Consider the following 7,108-nt stretch of genomic DNA (forward strand, 5'->3'; position numbering starts at 1 on the left):
TTTAAAAGAATTCTTAAAAGCAAATTAGAGGGGCGGCTAGGTGGTGCAGTGGATAGAGCACTGACCTTGGAGTCAGGAGTAGCTGGGTTCAAATCCTACCTCAGACACTTAATAATTACCTAGCCATGTGGCCTTGGGCAAGCCACTTAATCCCATTGCCTTGAAAAAAAATCAAAAAAAAATAAAGCAAATTAGAGGAGGAAGCTGTGGCTGGGCTGGCGGGCTGACGGTAACAGCATGGCAGAGCTGAGTGAGGTTGGAGCCAGAGCCAGGGCCAGGGCCAGGACCCCCAATTCGGGTCACTATCAAGACCCCCAAGGACAAGGAGGAGATCATGATCTGTAATCGCACCTTGGTGAAGGAGTTCAAAGAGATTATCCGGTCCTGATCTTCACTGGCAGGATTCTCAAAGATGGAGACACATTAAATCAGCATGGGATCAAGGGTGGGTTCACCATCCATTTGGTGATCAAGACCCCACAGAAGGTTCAACATCATGCTACTACTGCTGCCACCACTGCCACCAACACTGCTATTGCTGCTTCCTCTGTCACAGATGGTGCTTCTGCTCCAGCTGCCACGACAGCTTCACCTGCTGCCCCTGCTCAGTCATCCATCTCAAGCAGCACCCTGCCTGATGCTGCTAGAGGAAGCCAGAGGAACAGTGGAGGTGATCCAACCCCAGGAGCTGGGAATGGGTCTTCTAGTGGTCCTGCATCCATACTTTCTGGCTTTGGGAGCATCCTTGGGCTGGGCAGCCTCAGTCTTGACTCAGCTAATTTCTTGGAGCTACAACAACAGATGCAGAGGCAACTGATGTCTAATCCTGAGATGCTGTCCCAGATCATGGAGAACCCCTTGTCCAAGACATGATGTCCAACCCTGATCTGATGTACCACATGATTATGGCCAACCCACAGATGCAGCAGCTCATGGAGAGGAATCCAGAGATCAGTCATATGCTCAATGACCCAGAGTTAATGAGGCAGACCATGGAACTGGCTCGAAATCCTGAGATGATGCGAGAGATGATGGGAAACCAGGACCAGGTCCTGAGCAACCTGGATATCATCCTTGGGGGATACAATGCCTTATGCCAAATGTACACAGACATTCAGGAGCCTATGTTCAGTGCTGCTTGGGAACAGTTGCCAACAAACCCTTCTCATTGGTGGGGAACTCCTCTTCCCAACCTCTCTGAACTGAGAACCAAGAACCCCTAAACCCTGGAGCCCCTAAGCACCCCCTTCCCAGACCCCAGGGCCAGCTGGGGAGGGCACCGGAGGCTCAGGGACCATCCAGGTGCACCCAACAGTCTCCAATTCCTTTGGGATCAGCCTGGGGTCAGGGATGTTTAATAGCCCTGAGATACAAGGTCTTCTCCAGCAAATTTCAGAGAATCCCCAGCTGATGCAAAACATGATTGCTATCCCATACATGTGAAGTATGTTGCAGACACTTGCCCAGAATCCTGACTTTGCTGCCCAGATGATGGTGAATGTCCCATTGTTTGCTGGAAACTCCCAGCTGCAGGAGCAGCTCAGGCTCCAGCTTCCTGTCTTTCTATGGCAGATGCAAAACCCAGATTTGCTGTCCATTCTCACCAACCCCCAGGCCCTGCTACAGATTCAACAGAGGCTGCAGCCACTGCAGACAGAGGCCCCAGGGTAGGTGCCCAGCCTTGGCAACTTTGGAGTACCCTGAATCCCACCTCCTCCTGCAGGAGGTAGCAGTGGCTCAGAGCCCCCCATCATTTCTTCATCCGTGCCAGTTAGTGCCTCTCCAGGGGGAAGCACCACCAACCCCCAGCCCCCAGCAGCCGGTGATGCAACAGATGATTCAGCTTTTGGCTTGGAGGAGGAAATTCCCAGGTGCAGACACCAAAGATTCAGTTTCAGCAACAGCTGGAGCAGCTCAATGCCTTGGGTTTCATCAATCAAGAGGTTAACCTGCAGGCCCTGATTGCTGTGGATGAGGATATTAATGCAGCCATTGAGAGACTGCTGGGCTCTCAGTCCTCCTAATCCTTGAGTCCATCCCTTCCACCCCACCTCCTATCCATATATGCACACCTAAACACTGACTTCCCCTATGTCATTTGGTTCCTTTGACAACTCCCCAACCTCTCCAAATCTATAACCACATCTCCTATGACTCTTCACCCCTTGTCTGGTCTTCAAGTCTCTTCAAACAGCAAGGAGAGAAGCATTTGGGGCATGGCAACATAACCCCATAGCTCTGTCTTGAGTCTCTTGATTTGAATTGTATATCTCTTCTCCATTCTGCCCCTGCCTAACTTTTGGCAAGAGATGTTTAAACAATTTTGACTTTTGGGGAGGTTTCCCAACTCCATCCTTGACTGGCCTCCACAGTGTTCTTAACTTACCATTAATGGAACTGAGTCATGGGATGACCTGATTGATTGCCTTAACTTATAAGAGAATATTAGTCTGCCTCTTCCAATTGAAAAAAAAAAGCAAATTAGAGAAGCAGAAGAAAAACTGGGAAAAGAATTGAGAGTAATGAAAGAGATTTATGAAAAAAGAGTTAATAGCATGGGAAATTATATACAGAAATTTAAATGATTTGGTCAAATGGAAAAGTACAAACATTCATTCAAGAAAATAATTTTTTTTTAGGTTTTTGGTTTTTGATTTTTTTTTTTTTGCACAGGCCACACAGCTAGGTAATTATTAAGTGTCTGAGGCTGGATTTGAACTCAGGTACTCCTGACTCCACAGCCAGTGCTCTATCCACTGCGCCCCCTAAGAAAATAATTTCTTAAAAATTAGAATCCAGTAAATAGAAACTAATGACTCTATGAGACTTCAAAATACAAGAAACTCAAACCAAAAAAGTAATAAAAAATGAAAATGTGAAATTTCTTATTGGAAAAACAACAGGCCAGGAAAATAGATCCGGAAGAGATAATATAAGAATTATTAAACTCTCTGAAAACCATGATAACAAAAAATCTTGGACAACAAACTTCAAGAAAACATCAAAGAAAACTCCCCTGAATTGAAAAGCAATAATTATCAAAACAATCTAGTATTGGCTAAGAAATAGAGTGATGGATCAATGTAATAGATTAAGTATAAATTATATCATAATAAATGGTCATAGTTCATATAAACCCAAAGATACAAGCTTTTGGAACAAAAACTCATTATTTGATAAAAACTTCTGGGAAAACTAGATAATATTTCACACATATACCAAGATAAAGTAAAAAATAGGTACTTGATTTACACATAAAGGATGATGGCATAAGCAAATTAAAAGACCATGGAATATTTTGTCAGATTTATTTTATGATTTGTAGTTTTACAAATTATAAAATAGAAAATTTTGATTATATAAAATTAAGAATCTTTTGCACAAACAAAACCATTGCAACCAAAGTTATAAGGAAAACTGAAAACTGGGGGTGGGGGGAAATTTTGCAACAAGTATCTCTGATATTCGCATTTCTGAAATATATAGAGAACTGAGTCAAATTTATAAAAATATAAGTCATTCTCCAAAGGACTTATTTGTACAAAAATATTTATAGTGGTTTCTGTAGTGACTAATAATTGGAAATTGAAGAGATTTTCATCATTGGGGAATAGCTAAACAAGCTGTGGTATATGATTCATGATGGTTATGATCTAAGATTATGGGCAGCTAGTTAGTACATTAAGTAGAACACTGGCCTTGAAGTTAGAAGGACCTGAGTCCTGAGTCCAAAGTGACCTCAGACACTAACTTTGGGACCTTGGGCAAATCACTTAACCCTAATGGCTCACATTCAGGGCAATCTCTACTCATCCTGTTTCATATCTTGCCACTGGACCCTGATGGTTCTGGAGGAAAAAGTGGGGCTAGTGAATGAGCACCCCCTCACTCAAATCTAATTCACATACACGCCTTCTTTGAAAATGAAGGACAACCATCATCATCTTCATCATACGATTGTAAAGGAATATTATTGTGCTATAAAAAATGACAAAGAATGATTTCAGAAAAACTTGGAAAGACTTATATGAACTGATGCATAGGTGAATATTGTACACAGCAATAGCAACATTGTTGTGAAAAACTGAATGATTTAGTTATTCTCAGCAATCCAGTAATCTAAAACAATCTGAAAGACTGAAGAACCTTTACTGTATCCAGAGAAAGAACTGATATTGTTTGAAAACAGACTGAAACATTCTATTTTTCACTTTGATTTCTTCATTTTCTTCAAGTCTTCTTGTACAAAATTATCAATATGGAAATGTTTTTCAAAATGCACATGTATAATCTATATCTGATTGCTTACCTTCTTGAGGATGTGGGAAGAAAGGGAGAAAGGGAGAGAAAGAATTTGGAAATCAATACTTTAAATAACAATATTTTTAAAAAAAGAAACAAGAAAGAAGTTGAGCTTGGGCAAATCTATTTCCCTCTCTGGCCCTAAATTTGCTTTGAGTTTTTTTATGTAAAATGAGATTAGATTGGGTGATGTTTGTCTCAAATGCTGCAATCTAATTAATCCCATCTTCCAAAGATAAAGGCTTTTTTTCTAATTGATATGTTGATTATGAAAGAAATCAATACCCTTTAAAATATCACAGAAAAATATGCTAATATCAATTCAAAAATAAATTTATTCAATAAGTATAATGTTGAGGAATATAAATATATGCATTTATAATACATATATACACAAAAAGGATATAGATAGATAGATAGATAGATAGATAGATAAATGATAGATGAATGGATGGATGGCTAGATGGATAGATAGGGATAGAGATACAGAGATAGAAATAGATATATCTGTATACTACTCTGCCAAGAGTAGTTGGAGGAAAACAAATAATATTCACCACAATTACCACTCCTTATTAAAAGCCTTTCCTTGTCTGATTATTACTGTTCTCACTCTCTCTCCCCCCTCCTCAAATTACTATATTTTTATTTATTTTAATCTGAAACTTAGAAAAGTAGTTTAAAGGAAGATTTGAACTATGAAAATGTCAATCTCTGAGTGGTCTAGGCATATAATTAATAGTCTTAAAGACTAAATTTCAGGAAAGATGCCAACCATAACTGGAAAAGGAATCTAGTCCCCATCCCCAACTGAACTCTCAAAGTAAATAAGGTCCTTAAGAGAAAGCACTAGGGTTATTTTTTTTATGTCCATGCTTATAGTAGATAATTAAGTTTTGGACTCATTTTAAAAAGTTGGTTTGAGGGGCGGCTAGGTGGCATAGTGGATAAAGCACCAGCCCTAGAGTCAGGAGTACCTGGGTTCAAATCTGGTCTCAGACACTTAATAATTACCTAGCTGTGTGGCCTTGGGCAAGCCACTTAACCCCATTTGCCTTGCCAAAAAAAAAAACCCTAAAAAAAAAGTTGGTTTGAAACTCACTTCCTACAGATGTACATGAAGGTGTTTATTTCAGTAACTTGATCAAAATACATATAGAGTAATGTAAGCTTTTTTTAAAAGTAGTGCTGCTGTCTTGTTTTACTATGACACAATGTCTAAAAAAAGAGAAATTTAAATCTTTCCTCTAGGTTGCAAACTCACACCTCTAATAATCTGTAGCATATAGTATGGCCCCATACAGACTCAATTTGTTAAAATAATAGAATACTGGAAACAGAAATAAGCTTAGATATCATTTGACCCAATTCCAAAATTTTATAAAGAAAAATTAAAGTTTATATGACTTTTATTAAACACCCAACACCTTTTTTTTTTTAGTTTTTGGCTTGCCCAAGGCCACACAGCTAGGTAATTATTAAGTGTCCTGAAGCCGGATTTGAACTCAGGTACTCCTGACTCCAGGGCCAGTGCTCTATCCACTGCACCACCTAGCCACCCCACCCAACACCTTCTTTACCAGTTTATACTTCATTTATAAGATTATAGCATTTTTTAAAAAGTAACCATGTAGATTTTTTCCTCACAGATTTGTTCTTTTCTCCTTTATCCTTCTTCCTTATCCAAAAATCAAAATTATAAATGTTATAGAATGTAGAAATGTGAAAGAATGCTATTTAGTTCCAAATTTCTTTTGAAAATCCCAACTTTGATTATTGGGTTTGACTGAAAAAATTATTTATTATATATCTACTTCATACAAGGCATTATAATAGAATATGAGAATGAAAAGACAAAACAAAAGATATACAAACAAATCTAATAGCATGGTCCCCAAATTTCTTATTGGCTAATTATTTATTTTCTTCCTGTAATGCTTCTCCCTCAGTAAAAAGTATTTCCTTGGGATTGTACAAATCTACCAAATCATGATGCAATCCAGTGACTGGATTGATTAATAAAATAATTTCTATAGCAATAAATGATTTTAAAGGGATTTAGGGAAAAAAGATATAATCCACGGAAATGTATTAAGTCAAGAAGAACTTAAGTGCTTACTATGAGTAAGAGGAAAACTTGAATCTATAATGGCAAAGAAAGGAACATAAGAAAGAATAATATATTACAAATGCAAATATGCAGAAGTGAAGGATAATCTAAAAGAAAAAAGAAAATAGCATTAGAAGAAAATATGGTCTTTATGTAAGAAAACATATTGATCATGGGTAGGGGCCACAATGGCAAAGTAAAGGCCCAGGCTCTTCCCCAAACTCCCCCCAAATACCTTTAAATAATGACTCTAAACAATTTCTGCAATGGAAGCACTCACAAAAAAGATGGAGTAAAACAATTTTCCAGCCCAAGGCACCTTAGAAGTTTGGCAGGAAAAGTCTATTGCACCAGGGGTAGAGAGAAGTACAGTGCAGAAACCTAGCAATCCGGGAACAGGTGACAGACTCAATGGCAGCAGTGGTGGTTTCCAGACCTCTCAGCTACAAAGTCAACAGGAAAGGACTGGAACACCAGGGGAGAATGGAGCATAGTCTGGCAGGGTCCAGCACAGGTCAAGCCAGCACAGCTAACCCCAGCAAACCAGAAACTGATCCTGGGAGCCTCTGAATCAGCTCTTAGCCCACAGGCCTTAAGTAGGATGACAAAAGAATAAGGAGCTCTCTGCTAACACTGAGGAAGGACTCTGTTGTTTTGCCCATACTCAGATCTGGACTATAGTACTGGGTCACAATC

General features: G+C 39.2%; 1 pseudogene; it reads left to right on the plus strand.

Annotated features, from left to right (window-relative positions):
• The first annotated feature begins 250 nt into the window (after positions 1 to 250).
• Positions 251 to 2,932, plus strand: LOC141497910 (ubiquilin-4 pseudogene; annotated as a pseudogene).
• Positions 2,933 to 7,108: the final 4,176 nt, after the last annotated feature.

Source organism: Macrotis lagotis, chromosome X (genome assembly GCF_037893015.1).
Source record: "Macrotis lagotis isolate mMagLag1 chromosome X, bilby.v1.9.chrom.fasta, whole genome shotgun sequence".
Taxonomy (NCBI): domain Eukaryota; kingdom Metazoa; phylum Chordata; class Mammalia; order Peramelemorphia; family Peramelidae; genus Macrotis; species Macrotis lagotis.